The sequence below is a fragment of the Dromiciops gliroides genome, chromosome 2 (genome assembly GCF_019393635.1).
Source record: "Dromiciops gliroides isolate mDroGli1 chromosome 2, mDroGli1.pri, whole genome shotgun sequence".
Classification (NCBI taxonomy): Eukaryota; Metazoa; Chordata; class Mammalia; order Microbiotheria; family Microbiotheriidae; genus Dromiciops; species Dromiciops gliroides.
Genome location: NC_057862.1, coordinates 405342547 through 405360726, shown reverse-complemented (window position 1 = coordinate 405360726; position 18180 = coordinate 405342547). Strand labels below are relative to the sequence as shown.

Sequence of the window (18180 nt, the reverse complement as noted above, 5' to 3'; positions counted from 1 at the left end):
TTGAGTATTATACATCTTTCATAATTGGTGCTTAATTTGTCAGAGAAAGAATTAATTAACAAGAATCCAGTGTACTGAGTACTAAGTTAAAAAACCACTTCCTTGAATATTTTTGGGCTCACTTGGGAATCAAAAACCTCCCTTCTAATTGAAAGATGCTTAACTAAACCATAAGCCCTGGCTGTTGGCCAGGAAGGATGAATTAAATGTGTGGCAATACTTTCTCCTCCTCAGTGCTCTAAATTTGACCATCCCCAAATTACTGGAGGCTTCTGGGATAGAAGCCGAACTTCCCTTCAGCTCCTTTCAGAAGGGGAAACTGAGGCACAGAGCAGCGAGGAACTGGAAAACTCGGTAGTCCAGGGCTAAGGTCAGAGTGTTATTTCGGGACTCCGGGGTAAATCTCCAACCCAGGAGTCCTGATTCTCAGCTCAAGCTTGGGCGTGAGCTCTGGGTTCTCTCCCAAATCTTATCACCCAGGAACCATGGACCCTGCCCTTCCCATTTCAGTTCGTCGTTTTGACAGCTGAGGCCCAGAGGGATGGAACCAGTAGTGCTCCACCCCCTCACATCACATAGCCAATGATGGCTCGAGGCCTGCTGCTAGACAGCCAACCAGAGAGCGTTACGCCACTTTCCCCGTCCCCGCCCTCTCTTGCCTCTTCCTCTCTCAGCCCTCCCCAACCCCCACTTTGGCTCGACCGAGCTTGACGGAGCGGAAAGTCCCTTAGTACCGAGCTGGACCAGCAGCCATTGGCGGAGAGGATGTCACGAGGAGGACCAATCCTGGCGCGCGCTGGAACGTCGTTCGGGTCACGATTGGTTCTCATGCCACTTCCCCCCCACCCACTACCACTCCCTCCCTTCCTTCTCTCTGGCTTGGAGGCGGGGCAGGCGGGGGCGGGTCCAGGTATCAGGTTCGGTTGCGTGGGGCCGCGCGTCTCCCCGAGGTAAATAGTCGGTGGTGGCGGCGACGACTTTTGGCCTGGGGAGTCGGGGGCCGCCGGATTGTGAACCGGGGTTCAGCCTGGTCAGACCTGTCGCCTTCAGGTGAGCGAATGACAAGCGGCGCCGGCGCCTCCGGGTCGGGGTTGGGGAGGCAGGACTCCTCGGGCGCCTTCCCCATAACTCCTCCGACGCTCCCGGCACTGCCGCCTGCTTCGTCTGTGCTCCCCGTCCCGGCCCGTTATTTGGGCCTTGCTGGCCTCGCAGACGTCACTCGCCGGTACTTTCCAGGCCCCCGCCCCCAGCGAGGCCTGCCGGCCCCGACGTTCCCTGAGGAGGGACCCCAAACCCTGAATAACGGCCGCTGCTGGTCTTGTGCCCTGGGGCAGCCTCTTCCACCCCTGGAGCTTTGACTGGGAGTGGGATGAGGAGGGTGGGGAGACATGGGGGAAATGCCATAAATCTTAAACTCCTCCCCCTTAGGGGAGGGGGCGGTAAACTGAGGCTCCGGGCTGCTTGGTAGTCTTCCAGGGAACCAATGTCTACCTTTGGGACCCAGAGACATATAGATGGGCTCAAAGTAATGCTTAACGCTCTTCCTCTGGTGGCATAATGGGAGGTAGGGTTGGTAGGATTTAGAGCTGGAAGAGACAGCGGGTCATCTGACCAAGGATTCCAAAACTTGGGGTTCACGAGCCCTCAAGAGGTCTGAGGATAGATTTCAGGGCAGCTGTGAACTTGAATGGGGTTCACTAACTTCTAATTGAAATTTAGCATTTCCTTCAATTATGAAAGTAGACAACCAATATTTTGATAAGGGGTCTATAAGGTTCACCAGACTGCCAAAGAGGGGCCTTGACAAAAAAGGTTAAGGACTCTTTTTGGTCAGGATCACTTTACAAATGAGGTAGCTGAGGCCCAGGAAAGTAAAGGAATACCCACCCTACTGCTGTCTCTTGTTGATTTATTCTCCTTTCTGTTTCAGTTTCTCCATCCTCAGGGTGAGGATGCTGTTACACAACCACTTGGAGTTCTTTAGTTGAAAAATTCTCTGTGGACAGAAGGTATTTCTCTTTTCCTTTAATAGTAAATGTTCTGGTGGTTAATGTATATGGATCCAAGTCAATCAGTACAATTTGATATATACCTACTATATATTCTAGGCACTGGGGAATCAAACACTGCCTCACAAAGTGAGGCAGTCTCATCTCTCAAGGGGGACATTCTACTAGGGGGATTCAGCTTGTGTACAGATAAGTAGATATAGGATATATGTAAAATGCTGGGGTGGGGGGAGGGGAAATACATCTTGAAGGTGGTGACACTGAAAGGAGTCAGTCAATAAGCATTTATAAAATGCTTACTATGTGTCAGGCAATGTGTTAAGACAGTCCCTTCCCTCTAAGGGTAGACTTAAAAAAAAAATATATATATATATCCTAATGTGTAAAGACAGTACATAAAAGGAAGCTGAAAAAGAGCCAGTGGTTCAAAGGATGGTACCTGGCTTGGAAGCATGTTAGAGTCCAGATTGTAACCTGGGGAGAAATGAATGAAAGGAGCTAGCAGGCTCAGAGAGGCAGAGGAGAGAGAGCATTTCAGGTATGGGGGATAGCATATATTAAGGCACAGAGTCAGAAGATGGAGTCTAGGCCTGTTTTGCTAGAATGTAGAGTGAATAAAAGGGAATGATGCTATTACCTTGGGAAAACAGACCGGAGCCAGATTGTAAAGGGCTTTAAATGACAGAGGAGTTTGTATTTTATCCTAAAAGTAGTGGGGAGTCACAGAATCTTCTTGATTAGAAGAGTGACATGGCCAGACCTGACCTTTAGGAATATTAAAGTGGCAGTGATGTGGAGGATGTTCAATTTGCATTCCAGAGACTGCTGCTCATGAATGTTTGATATACAATGACATGTTCTGTGTACTTGTGTACAACTGTTGCTTTTGCATTTTTAAGACGGTTGTTCTTATCCTAGTTCCCTTTCCCCCAAGTTCAGCTAAAAATAACTCATTACCTTGCTTTTTGACTGAAAAGTCTATATATGACATAATAAGATTGTCAATTTTCTAGGCTGTGGTTTACAGGGGAAAAAATGAGAAGTCCTTAATGTGTTTCAGGGGCTGAGAGATGGAATTTGCTCAAGTGTTACTTTTCTGCACCCCCTCACACCCTAGGTAGAAGTAATGGCTCTGAGTATTAGCCTGCTGTTCTTCAGTGTATAGTGGGTGGATTTGCACTAGTACATTATCAGGAGAAAATGGTCTTAGAGAACTTATTGAAACCCCAAACACTTATGCTCTGTTGCAAAATCCTGGAAAATTCCTGCATATAACACATTCCCTTTTGTGATACTTCTTACAAAATTTGACAAGGTGGAAGACTCAGGCTTTCTTTCATCTTTTTTTAAAAAATTTTTTTAATTTTTTAGGCAATTGGGTTTAAGTGACTTGCCCAGGGTCACACAGCTAGTAAGTATTAAGTGTCTAAGGCCGGATTTGAACTCATGTCCTCCTGAATCCAGGGCCAGTGCTCTATCCACTGCGCCACCTAGCTGCCCTCATCTTTTTTTAAAAATAAGTTTTTATTGATATCTTCTGTTTACATTATCATAGTTGTCTCAGTTGCCACAAGGCCGTTTCATATAACAAAGAGTAGTATTTTTTTTAGAGGAAAAAAATCAGCACAGCTATTAAATACATTCAAAACATTTATGTCATGCTTTCTTTTAAAAAATTATGATGTCGGGGGCAGCTAGGTGGCGAAGTGGATAGAGCACCGGCCCTGGATTCAGGAGAACCTGAGTTCAAATCTGGCCTCAGACACTTCACACTTACTAGCTGTATGACCCTGGGCAAGTCACTTAACCCTCATTGCCCTGCCAAAAAAAAAAATTAAATAAAAAAAATTATGATGTCAGTGATTTTGTATGTCAAGACTGGACTTAAATTTGATGACAGGAAAGATGAGAGTGAAGAAGGGAGAATGAAGTTATTATCCTACTCATCACTTGATTAATGTTACTATTTTTTCCTACTTATACTATATTCTGAGTCAAGTTTGGGTTTTTGATATTGTTACACAATCTGCGCTGTAAAAGGATTAAATGAAATGATCCAGAAAAATCAGTTTGACATAAATGTCAAAATTATATTTATTCCCTGTAGTAGATGACAAAGCAACATTGCTTCTTCTTTACACAGTAATAAAATATGTAACATTAGTAGAACAATGATTAGTGATGATTTTACTCTTTTTTTTTCACATTTTATTCCTATCAAATATAACTGATTTTGATGTACAAAACCACTGAAATAATTAGGCAGTATACTTGAATGTGTGGTATTGATTCAGAAGTTCCCTTTAATGATGTAGCTCAAAATCAATTCCATGCCCTTCCATCCTTTGTGACTCTCATCCATGTTCTTTTAAAAGTTCACTACAGGGGAACTGCAAACATGCCTGCGCCTTTTCCCGACATTATAAGAATACCAGTGGATCATTTGTTCTAGAGACATGACCAGCCCGTCTTCTCTTTCTGTAATACAATTCCTTGATGATATCCTTTACTCATATTCATCTTCAGAGTTCCTCCTTGGTTATACATTACATCCTACTCATGTCCATCACAGGCTTTTTCATTGTTCTCTATGTAATCCTCATCTACAGTTCTTGGGAGGCAGTGGTGTTCCAAGTTTGCAAGCATAATTACATGCTTTTTAGGATACTATAGAAATATTGAGAAATAAAATTTCTCTGGTCTAAACCCTTTCCAAATTTCTCTGTTTGGAGGTGGGTCAGATGGATGGACAATAAACTTTCTTAGTGTGGCAGTCAAATAATTGAATACGGAATATCTTTTGTCAGATCATTGCTCCCACTCACCTGAAGTGTTTGACCCACCTAAGAACAGTATACTCTTTGTCCATCCCTGAAGGGATTGATTGATGCTTTGAACCCATGTTTCTCCTTTGAGAAAAGATTAATTCTAATAAACAAAGTATTTAATAACCACCTATGATTTTCCAGGCCACAGTGCTAAGCACCAGTGAAACAAAGAAAGGGAGAAACAGTTCCTGCTCTCAAGAGCTCATAGTCTAACATGAAAACAACTATGTACAAACAGATTAATATGAAGTAATAATTGGAAATAATCAACAGAGTAGGACAACCAGCATTAAGCAGGATTGAAAAAAGCTTCTTGCAGAAGGTGGGACTTTAGCTGAGACCGAAAGAAACCAGAAAAGCTAGGAGGCAGAAATGAGGAGGGAATGAGTTCCAAGCAGGGGGGGACAGCCACTGAAAATGCCAAGAGTTGGAGTGTTTAGTGTGAGAAATAGGAAGGAGATCAGTGTTGAAGAATCAGAGAGAGAAAGGGGGGAGGAAAGAGAAAGAAAGAAAAGGAGGGGGAGAGGGAGGGAGCAGGGGGTAGTGGTGGGGATTGGGGGTGGTGAGGAATAAAGGTCAAGAAGATTGGAAAGGTAAGAGAGAGCCAAATTATGAGGGCCTTTAAAAAACAAACAGAAAATTTTATATTTGATACTTAAGGTAATAAGGAACCACTGGAGTTGATTGAATAAGTGTTTTACATAGTCCATTTGTGCTTTAGGAAAATCTCTTTGATAGCTGAATGGAGGCTAGACAGGAGTGGGGAGAGACTTGAGGTAGAGAGACTAATCAACAGACTACTGAAAGTAGTCTAGGCTTGAAGTGATGAAGGTTTGCCACCAGGGTTGTGGTATTTTCAGAGGAGAGAATGGGACATACACAAGAGAGATGTTGCAAAGGTAGAATCAATAGTCTTTGACAAAAGATTGGATATGGGAGCTGAAAAAGAATGAGGAGTTGGGGATGACACCTAGGTTGTGAGTCTGAGTGACTTTGAGGATGATGGTACCTTCAATAGTAATAGGGAAGTTAGAAAGAGGGGGGAGGATTTTTTTTTTGTTTGTTTTTTTTTAGTGAGGCAATTGGGGTTAGGTGACTTGCCCAGGGTCACACAGCTAGTAAGTGTTAAGTGTCTGAGGCTGGATTTGAACTCAGGTACTCCTGACTCCAGGGCCAGTGCTCTATCCACTGCGCCACCTAGCTGCCCCAAGGGGGAAGTTTTAGGGGAAAGAGTTGGACATGTAAAATTTAAGATATCTATTGGATATCCCAGGAGGTGGGAGGATAGAAGTGAAGAGAGAGGGTAGGGATGAATAAATAGATCTAAGAATCATATATATATATATATATATATATATATGTGTGTGTGTGTGTGTATATATATATATATATATATAATATGTGTGTGTATGCATGTATATATGTATATCTATATATACATATGTGTGTATATATGCATAAATGTATATAAATATATGTTTCTATAGAGAGACAGAGAGAGAATATAATTGAATTCCTGGGAGCTGAAGTATGAAAGAAGAGGGCCCAAGACAGAGCCTTGGGGGACAGCCACAGTTAGGGGCATGACCTGGATGAAGATCCTGCAAAGGAGACTGAAGAGTGGGTAGTCAGATAGAAGAAGCACTGGGAGAGGGTAGTGTGAGAAAAATCCATAGAGAAGAGAGTGTCAAGAACAGGGTAATAAACAGTGTCAGAGGCTGCAGAGAAGTCAAGAAGGATGAGAATTGAGAAAAGGCAATTGAGATTTGGCCTTTAAGAGTTAGGTGGTGACTTTGAAGAGAGAAGTTTCAGTTGAATGATGAGGTCAACAACTGGACTGTAGAAAGTTTAAAAAAAGTGAGAAAAAAGGAAATGGAAGCACTGAAGGGAGAAGGTCCATTTGTTTACTCTAGGAGTGAGGGGAATGATCAACTAAGCAGCTGAATAGTAATTTTATTATCCATCTGATTTGAAATGCTAACACAAAACTATTTTTACATATGATCTTGTTCAAGATTGCTATAAATGTTGCCTTAAGTCATCTTGGGTGAGAGAGTCCTGTCAGAAGGCAGTGGGGAGCTCTGCCAATTTGTATCTCTCTCTCTCTTTCTCTTTGTCTCTGTCTGCCATAAATGACTTGGATATTAGATTAATGAAAAATTAAGATATTTCTGGTAGATTTGTCTAAAACACAACATAGAGTATTAATAATTTTTTTTTCAACACAAATCTTATTACACTGTAGAGACATACCTATTTAATGTTTGTATTGGAAAGTCAGGCTTTTGCTATTATACGAAGCTTGGGGTCAGTAAAAGTTTGCAATCTCCTTGAAAGCAATCCAGTCAATTCTGTGCTTTTCAACTCTGGCACAGCTCATTGGCTATCTGTACTTTTTTTTGTATTTATATATACTACTGGACAAGGTCTATAGGGTGCCCATTTAGTAGATGCATGTTGAAGTCAAGGCAATGGGCAGTCTTTATCCATTTGGCCTTTTCTGTAGATGGTCAGACCAAACTCCTTTGGGTGAGTACAGATTTCTTCTTGGAGACCTTTCCCTGTCTTGATAGTTGATGTAATTAACACAATCCCATCTTTATCTGAGGACCTCATCTTCCTCAGGGAATCTTTGACCTAGACTCTTGCACTTGATCTCCTCCGTCACAGTGAGGAATACTTTTGGTGAGCATTCATTTCCTTGTTTTATACCTCACCTGAAGTTTATTTTCAGAAGGTCATTGAACTGGGTTATTTCTGTCATTTTCCAGAGAATCTCTTGCATTCCAAGGAATGATTTTGTCATATAGATAGGAGGTACCTTTTAAAAAGCCCTGCAAGGCACTGTTTTGTTCTTCTGAATCAAATGTTTTTTCATAGTCAATAAATAAGTAAAATGGAATCTCTTTATCTTTCAGTCATTTGTGAGATAGCAAAGGTGTGACTTTTACTTGTAAGGTAAAAATTGGTCGTGAATAATATTCCAAGAATTTTTATGAATTTGGAAAAAATTAAGTCCCATTAACATAACTTATTTGAATACTATATAATAAAACATTTTTTTTATCATCCACCAAAGTATTTTAGAGAGGAACCAATATTTACTTTCAGTCATAGCATTAGAGATAAGATACCTTTTAGTGGTAGTGTCTAGTACTTAACCTTTCTCTGTCTGGAACCAAGTCTAATTTCTAATATTTTTTAAATTTTTGTTGGGGAAGAGTAGAGATCTGGGAATAGAAAGGGCTTGGCTGTATATTTGTCAGGGTATTTACATGTAGAGTTTAGATGGATAATGCTAGTCACACTGCTATTTTTTTTGGTGAGGCAATGGGCGTTAAGTGACTTGCCCAGGGTCACACAGCTAGTAAGTTGAGTGTCTGAGGCTGAATTTGAACTCAGGTATTCCTGACTCCAGGGCCGGTGCTCTATCCACTGTGCCTCCTAGCTTCCCCCACATTGCTATTCTTAAAGAATCATGAAATTGGCAATAGTTTATACCCTTTTTAGGAAGAAAAGTGGGAGAGAAAGTTTAAGGACAAAGGAAACCACTTAGGATATAGTAAAATAAAATTGATTTAAAGGATCATATTATAGGTACATTTTGCTTTTTGCAATGTAGATCTTCCTGTAAAATTACATGTAAACCACATTCCATTTCACTTGTGTTGAGAGAGCTTGCTATGTATACAAAACTTTTTTTTGTTTTATTTTGTAAAAAAACAAGAATTCCCTAATTTAATTTTTTTAGTAACTATAGATTTTTCACATATTAGGGTTACTTATAACATTTCCATTTTGATATTTCTGCATGTGCTTGTGTGAGTATATAAGTTGGGGTGAAATTTTAAACTGCATGAGGATTTTCTCCCTAATAATGAAATGTAAAAACCTTTCCCTTGATTAGTCAAATTTTATAGCCTGCTTAAGAATATAGAAGTTTCTCCCTTTAGAGAAAGTGGTTCTTTCTTAAAGTGGTGGTTGGTTGTTCTGTAGTATCGAGAAGAATTTGAAAGATTTCATTAGCCTCCTTTTCTTTTTGGTAATTATAATCAGGAATACTAATTTAGTAAGTATGTATTGATTCTGAAATCTGATAAGCAGTGGATAATATCTCCAGTGTTTTTAAGAACTAGTATACCTCAGCACAAAGTTCTTGAATTTCAAAACTGGCTTTGTTTCCTCAATGAGATTTTTATGAATAGTATGTGCTGCTATCCTGAAAATCTAAATGACATTTTATCTTTTAGATAAGGTAGATATTGACACTTTAATAATATGTACATATAGAGGTTCAGCTAATTGCTGCCTTTAATTTTGCTGTCTGATATAGTTTAGAACTTGCTGAAGTTTTCATTGGTATTTAGTATATAAAATATTTTTCGGCTCTATTGTATTCCTCAAGCCATTAGGAGGTAAGTTAAATATTTATGTCTTCTGAACTTACATATTATTATTCATCAACATATAGTAAATCCCTATTTAGTTAGGATCTACAGGCAAACTCAAATAACCAGTGTTTTCATAGGTCTTTTTCAGTGCTTCAGTTTAAGTTGGTAAATATTTATTAAGATCCTTGTTGCTGGGAATACAAAAGCAAAAATGTCTCTTGTTACAGGAAGCTTACGTTCTTTTGGGATGAATACATCATGTTCACAGATGAACAAATATAAGGTAATTTGAGGAGCTAAGAGACAAATAACTGGGGTGATCTTGGAAGGCTTTGTATAGGAGGTGGCACCTCAGTTCAGCTTTGAATGAAAGTAAAAATTCTGTTTTTGAGGCAGGTTGGAGTTGGGTAGGCACAGCCCATATGAAGCCATGGAATTTAGAGACAGAGTGCCAAGTACAAGGAAGAACTAATAGTGGTCCAGTTTGCCTGGCGCATTAACATACATACAGGGGAATAATAGCAAATGTTTGAAGAACTTGATTGGAACTAGGTTTTAGAGGGTGTCATTTGCGAAGTGGAAGATTTTTTTGTTTTTTTATCCTAGAGGAAATAAGGAGCCACTGAGGATTTTTTTTTTTAACAGAATAGTGACATGGTTAGACCTTGCCTTAGAGAGATTATTTTGGTTACTTTGTGAAGGATTGATTAGAAAGGAAGACTCTAGGAGCATGGAGATCACTTAAGAGACAAGAGGTGATGAGAACCTTGACTAGTGTGAATGGAGAAAAGGGAAGGATACAAAAGACAATGACATAACCTCTATAAGACTTGTTAATTGATTGGATAGGATAGGAAGAGCAAAGGGTGACTTGGAGTTTGTAAATCAGGGTGATGACTAGAAGAATGATGGTGCTCATTGAAAATAAATTGGAGGGCAGCCAGGTGGCGCAGTGGATAGAGCACTGGCCCTGGATTCAGGAGGATCTGAGTTCAAATTCTGCCTCAGACACTTAACACTTACTAGCTGTGTGACCTTGGGCAAGTCACTTAACCCCAATTGCCTCACCCAAAAAAAAAAATTGGAAGAAGAGAGTCTCTGGGGATAGGAAAGGTGTTGCATTTTAGATTCTGACAGTACATCTAGGTGTTTTGTCAACTGTCAGCTGTACATGTGGGTTTCTGGAATTTAGGAGAGAGATTAGGGCTAGATATATAGATTTATAAGTCATGTGCATCTTGATGATTATTGAACCCATGGAAATTGATAAGATTACCGAGAGAGAGAGAGAGAGAGAGAGAGAGAGAGAGAGAGAGAGAGAGAGAGAAGAAGAAGAAGAAGAAGAAGAAGAAGAAGAAGAAGAAAAGAGAAGAGAGAGAAGAGAGGAGAGAATTTTGTTTCTACATCAAAGCCTTGAGGGGATACCTACACTTGTCCCCAGGAAATGGATAAGGAATCAAAAAAAGAGGTGGAAAAATACCAGTCAGACAAGTAGTTGGAAAATCAAGAGAGAGAGTAGTGTCTTTGAAGTCATGGAAGAAAGAGAGTATTTAGGAAGGGAGTAGTTAACTATCAAAAGCTGTAGATTGTGGATTGCTAAGTAGGAGTGAGTATTTAGTTAAGATCATGGACTTTATGGGAGCGAACTGAGGCAGGATACTTGTGTGGCTTCCTCCTACAGAGCTCATCAGTGTTGGAGTAGGAGAGTAGAAGGCTGTGGGGGTGATCTATTTTTGAGGATTGGCAGGGCCTGAATGGTCCTAGAACAAGGGAACGAGTAATTCGAGTAGAAGATAGTCACTCTTATCAAGATAGTGAAGGGTGGAAAGTGAGAATTGAGAAGGGCTAATAGATTGGGAAAGCAGGAAGAGGGGATGGAGAAATTAGAGGTCATGTTGAGGATAGTCATTTAGGAGGAATAAGGCAGAGGAGGAGTTAGAAGAACAAGAAGTTATTATCAGAGAGGGATATTTCAGAGTTCAGGATCATGAAGGGAGTACAGTTATAGGTAATAGATTATTCCTATATGAGTGGACATCAGGAAGCATTGCTAAGGCTAGTGGAGATGATGGAATTCCCCCTAAGCTATTTAAAATCCTAAAGATGATGCCGTTAAAGTGCTGCACTCAATATGCCAGCAAATTTGGAAAACTCATCAGTGGCCACTGGATTGGAAAAGATCAGTTTACATTCCAGTCCTAAAGAAGAGCAATGCCAAAGAATGTTCAAATTATTGAATAATCATAGTGATTTCACATGCCAGTAAGACTATGTTTAAGATTCTGCAAGCTAGGCTTCAGCAATATATGAACAGAGAATTACAAGAGCAAGCTGGTTTTTGAAGAGGCAAAGGAACTGGAAACCAAATTGCCAACATTCATTGGATTATGGCAAAAGCAAGGGAGTTCCAGGAAAATATCTACTTAGCCTTCATTAACTCCACTAAAGTCTTTTGCTGTGTGGATCACAACAAAATGTGGCAAGTGCTCAAAGAGAAGGGAGTACCAGATCATCTTACTTGTCTCCTGAGGAAGCTGTATGTGAGCCAAGAAGCAACTAGAATTCAACATGGAACAACTGATTGGTTTAAGATTGAGAAAGGAATATGACAAGGCTGTGTGTTGTCACATTATTTATTTAACTTATATGCAGAGTACATCATGTGAAATGCCAGGCTGGATGAATCAAAAGCCAGAATTAAGGTTGCTGGGAGAATCTCAGTTATGCAGATGCTAACACTTCGATGGCAGAAAGTGAAAAGGAATTAAGCCTCTTGATGAGGGTGAAAGAGGAGACTATAAAAACTAGCTTAAAGCGTTCTCTCTCTCTCTCTCTCTCTCTCTCTCTCTCTCTCTCTCTCTCTCTCATATACCAAGATCTTGACAACTGGTCCCATCACTTCCTAGCAAATACAGGGAGAAGAAATGGAAGCACTGTCAGATTTTATATTTCTGACCTCAAAGATTGCTGCAGGTGGCAACGCAGCCATGAAATGAAAAGATGCTTGCTTCTTAGAAGGAAAGCTATGGCAAATCTGGACAGCATACTAAAGCCTTTCTGACAAAGTCTATCCAGTTAAAGCTATGGTTTTTCTAGTGGCAATGTATGGCTGTGAGAGTTCAACCATATAGAAAAGCTGAGTGCCACAGAATCAACAATTTCAAATTGTGGTGCTGGAGAAGACTTTTGAAAGTCCCTTGGACAGTAAGGAAATCAGATCAGTGAATACTTAAAGAAATTGATTCAGGCTATTTACTGGAAGGTCAAATACTGAAGGTGAAGCTTAAATATACTTTAACGACTAATGAGAAGACAGGACTTATTGGAAAAGATCCTGATGTTGGAACAGATTTAAGGCAAAAGGTTAGCAGAGGATGAAGTGGATAGATGATGTCATGGAAAAAATGAACATAAACTTGGATAGATTTCAAGAGATAGTGGAGGATATAAAGACCTGGCATACTATGGTTCATGGGGGTCACAAAGAGTTGGACATGATTGAACAACGATAATGAGTGCCTGAGGTAAAAGGAAGATATAGGTCTTAAGAGTTAATGAGGGGGGCAGCTAGATGGCGCAGTGGTTAAAGCACCGGCCCTGGATTCAGGAGTACCTGAGTTCAAATCCGGCCTCAGACACTTGACACTTACTAGCTGTGTGACTCTGGGCAAGTCACTTAACCCCCATTGCCTAAAAAAAAAAAAAAAGAAAAAAAGAAGAGTTAATGAGGTTGTTGAATTAGAAGGTCAGGGTGTTGAGGAAATACCCACATGTAAATCAAAGTCCACAAGTTTAAAGTTAGGAGTCAGGGTACTGAAGAAGAATGTGACCTGGTCGAGAAAGAAGGGAAAGTGACATGTAGATCAGTAGAGTATAGAAACAAAGATCTGTACTTGTTGAAAAATAGATGGATGGAATGAGCTGTGGAGGGGGAAAAGTTGAGAAGTAAATACAGCAGAAGGAGAGCCTGAAAATGGCAGTGAGGAGAAAGGAGTATGCTTTATCCAGAGGTATACTCTGAACCATCAAAGATTAGTTCTTTTCAGTGTAGTTAATATTTTAAGTATTAACTCCTTAGTTAATTTGAGTATGATATATGATTACTCTCAATTTGAGAGGCAGCTGTGATGTAGTGGGTAGACACCTGGCCTTGGATACAGGAAGATCACCTGGGTTTGAGCTCCATCTCTGTTACATATATATATATATATATATACACACACACATACATATATATGTAACATATGTAATAGAGATGGAATATATATATGCTATGTATTATATATACTATATCTGTACTATATAGATGGAGTATGACACACATGGAGTATATATACACACATAACACATAGCACATGCATGCATGCATACATACATGCATACATGTGTGCTATGTGACCCTGAAGTGTCACTTCACCTCTCATTGCTCTAGGAAACTTTAAAGACTATAAATTGCAGAGAAGGTACAGATCTGCATTGCTAGAGGGAGTTTCCCCATTTTGGAGTTCCACATACCTGTGAAATCACAAGTTCAGTCTCTATTCCTCATTCTCAGTATACATATTATAATACTCAGTAAGAGCTTTCCAATTTCTAGTGCTAGAGAAATAGAAATTTACTGTATTTCAGTAATGAGATTGTTAGGGTATATTTACAAATTCAGATAAAATAATGCATGATTAGTTTTGGGATGTCTTAAGGAAAAAATCACCTACAGTAGCCAGATAAATCAGGTCTTTGGGGATTAGATTAGTTTATTTTTTGTACAGACTTATGATTTCATTGGTGAGGAAACTCCTTCTACTAAAGCATATATCCAATTGATTTGAAACTTAGTTAAGGGCATATTATTATTATCAGTTGTCTCAGTATTAAATTTGGCTATCTGGTTAGCTTTAAACAAAGACAATTGTTATATGCATATGACAACTTGGACTGTGTATCTTCAGTATCAAGACCATGGTAGGCATTCAGTAAATAATTTCTTTCCAATTTAAACCTGACCTTTAATGCAATTTTTATTAGCTTTGCTTTGAATAATTCTGAAGTGTTAGTGGCAACTATCACTTCAACTCTTGAAATAGTTTACAAAGCTTTTTGGGTTGCTGATATTCTGTTTGTTTCCATGATATTTTGTGCAAGGAAGGCATGAAATTAATATGTTGTTTATAACATGTAATCAACATATTACTCTATCATACTGTAGTTACAAAATTATAAGTAGTGCTTTGCCAAAGTTAGTGGATTTTGGAATTCTTAGAGTTATCATTTCCCCCAACCCCCTTTTCCTATGTTCAGTAAAAGACAGGTCTTATAAGTTACCAAACCTAAATTTTACTTATGAATATTTGGAAGAGACCTTAGCCTTTCTTGATAATGCTTTAAATATGGATGTGTGTGTATATACAGATGTTATTAGAGCAGATGTTGGTAAAATATGTGTGTCACATTTTACCAACATCTGCTCTAATATGAACTCATTCCCACTAATATAATACTATCACATTGTGTTATATATTACTTATAATATAATATATTATATATTCCCACTTATATTATCCTAATTGGAAATACATTTTCTTACTCAGTACCTGGAGACTATTCATCTTGTGTAGATCAGTTCCATTTTCTCTAGATTAGAGATTTTTCAAATAATTTTTTCTCCCTCAACATACCAAAACTAAAGTTTATTTAAGAAATTCCAAGCAAAGAATATAGTTATACGGGGGCAACTAGGTGGTGCAGTGGATAGAGCACCGGCCCTGGGGTCAGGAGTACCTGAGTTCAAATCTCAGTGCCTCAGACACTTGATACTTAGTAGCTGTGTGACCCTGGGCAAGTCACTTAACCCCCATTGCCTCACTAAAAAAAAAGAAAAAGAAAAAAAAAGAATATAGTTATACAACTAATTTTTAATACAGTTTCCTAATGACACAGTGAGGCATTTAGATGGTTCAGTGGATATAGCGCTGGGCCAGAGAGGCAGGAAAACCTGAGTTCAAATGAATTTAGCCACTTACTACATGTGTGACCCAGGCAAGTCATTTAACCTCTCTGCCTTAATCTGCTGAGACAGGAAGTGACAAACCACTCTAGTATCATTGCCAAGAAAACCCCATGGACAACATTGGTGTGCTATGGTCCATAGGGTCACGAAGAGTCAGACATGACTGGATGACTGAATAACAACAATGACACAATAGTAAATTCAATAACTGAAGGTTTTAATTTGACTAAATGTCACTAATGTATTAATGGTCGCAAATGGTTTCAAATTGTGACTTGACATGTTTAAGATAACTGTGAATTATGAGAATTGTTAATGTATAAAGAATTGCTATTGCTAAGTAAGGTTCCTGGTATTTAAAAATAGTGAAAATAATGTTGTATTTTTTCCCAATTAAGTTTGAATTTGATTTGTATGATTTCTTTTAGAAATACTACCAGAAATGCTATAATACTGTATTTAAATCCATTTCAATATGTGTATGTGTATACATGCACACTTAAAAATGATTAACATCTCACTCATCAAGATGAAATCTTAGTTCTGTAGCATGGAGCTAGAACCATGGTGCTGGAGGTAAAAAGGGAGAGAAAAGATCCTCCAAGCATATTCCTTGAACTAAAAAATGCCCATACGTTTTTAATTCATGGAAATCCTCCTCAGGCCTTCTTTCAGAGCCTTTATATTTTTGTTTTTCATACAAGGCTTAAAAGCTTTGTTATACAGCTTCTTATCTCTGTACAGCTCAAAAGTTGCAAATTAAAGAGAGGGCTGCCTCCTAGAGGCAGGCAGGAAAAGGTAACAGTCACATGTCAAAAGGGAAGATAGAAAAACTATAAAAAGCAGAATCCCATGCTAAAATAAAATTAAGCTGCAGCTATTCGACCTATGGGCAACATATCCTCATGGACCCCGAGTTGGTTACTATATTATAGCACAGTATCACAGTTCATTAAAAAAGATGATCCTCCCCCCCAGTCATCATCAAAAAGTTTAAATTAACATACCTTCCACTCTATTGAATATGGATTGGACTATATAATACATTTGTGAGAGTTTCAGCTTCCTTGATCTGGAGGAATGAATTGTAGAAATACCTTATTACTGAACAGTCTTTTTTAAATGGAGTATTTTATGCATAGATTTGTTTGACCTTTTTAATTTGATTGACCTCAAAAAATTGATTATTGTTTTTCATAAGCAAGACCTATTCAAGAATTGAATAGATCTGCAAATATGAGTGTACTATAAATTATGCAGAAAAAAGAAATGGGTATTTGCATTGCAAGTAGAAGTAAAACAAATACAGCTAGGTGGTACAAAGAGTAGAAAACAGGGCTCAGAGTCAAGAAGACCTGAATTCAAATGTGGCCTCAGATATTTTCTAGCTATGTGACCTTAGGCATGGCACTTACTCATCTGTAAAATGAGGATAATAATAACACCTCCCTCTCAGGGTTGTCATAAGGATCAAATGAGATGATTTATTTGTAGAGTTTAGCACAATGCCTGGCACAGTATAGGTATTATGGATTTTTGGTTTGTTTGTTTGTTGTTGTTGTTGTTTTGGGAGGCGGGGCAATGAGGGTTAAGTGACTTGCCCAGGGTCACACAGCTAGTAAGTTTCAAGTGTCTGAGGTCATATTTGAAGTCAGGTACTCCTGAATCCAGGGCCACCTAGCTGCCCCCCGAGGTACTATATTAATACTATGTACCTAGTTAATAGTAGGTTAGCTATTACTACTACTACTACTACTACTACCACCATCATCAGCTGCTACTGAACAGCTACTTTATTAGAATATACATAGGCACCATTTTTCTCATCAGAGCATATGAATTTTGATCTATCAAAAATATTCTAGATATTAAGTCCCTAATAAAATAGTAATAAGGCTATATATTTTTATAATTCCTAGTAGGCATTTTAATATGAATTAGTTCCGTAGTTGTTAGAAGTTGGAAAAAAAGTTTATGTATAAAATGTTTTAAGATTAGAGAAACGATACCAATGATTCAGAGGTGAAATGTTCCATTGACCAAAATATGACCTACCAAGAAAATTAGTTGTGGTTAGTTTGCGATATGTAAAGTAATACCCATGTGATCTCTAGTAAATCATAATCACCTTTCAGTGTTTCAGTTTCTTCTAAGGTAAAAGTGGGGAGAAAGTGGGACAGGAATTAAGTTGAATGGGTTTACTATCCTTTTCAGATCAGATTCTATGATTTTTTGAAAATGAATTCCCTGGTGCAAGATGAATGTGTGTGCCCCTTCTCTCTCCCTCCACGTATACATGCATATATAAATTCCAAAAGTTTGAACCAGTGTATATAGTATTAGTAGCCATCACTTAATTACATATAGAAAGCTTCAAGAGCATGTTAGACTTTTTTTTGATGTATGAACCTTTTATAGGTTTCATGTTAAAATAAATCCATTAATTATTATTATTATTTATTTTTTTTTTAGTGAGGCACTTGGGGTTAAGTGACTTGCCAGGGTCACACAGCTAGTGTTAAGTGTTAAGTGTCTGAGGCCAAATTTGAACTCAGGTACTCCTGACTCCAGGGCTGGTGCCCTATCCACTGTGCCACCTAGCTGCCCCAAATCCATTTATTCTTAAGTCTTATCAAAGTCAAATGTTTTCTTGTTTTAAAATGTAGAGAATCTGATGATTGTTAATAAAAAAGTTTAAAAATTTCTGTGTAAATTTTAAGATTTCAGATTTTTTTTCCTCATCTTCTAATTCTACAAATTGAATTTGTTTGTAAATGCTATCATATTAGCTTTTAACCTACTTGATGTTGCAATAAGGTATACCACTTTATTTCCTGACTCAGTTATTTAAAATCACAAAATTATACTTGTGTATAAAATACATGTGAATAAGTGCCTTTGCATTGTGATATGTACATGTATTTATAATTCACATATGTATAAAT

General features: G+C 38.5%; 1 protein-coding gene across 3 annotated transcripts in view; it reads left to right on the top strand.

Annotated features, from left to right (window-relative positions):
- The first annotated feature begins 870 nt into the window (after positions 1–870).
- Positions 871–18180, top strand: part of CYLD (CYLD lysine 63 deubiquitinase) — a 66748-nt gene continuing 49438 nt past the window's right edge. For 2 of the 3 annotated variants that reach the window (XM_043982176.1, XM_043982175.1), the window contains exons 1-2: positions 871–1050; positions 1931–2009. The gene's annotated coding sequence lies outside the window, so the exon portion shown is untranslated. The remainder of the gene's footprint in view (positions 1051–1930; positions 2010–18180) is intronic. The other variant, XM_043982177.1, reaches the window with a different exon arrangement.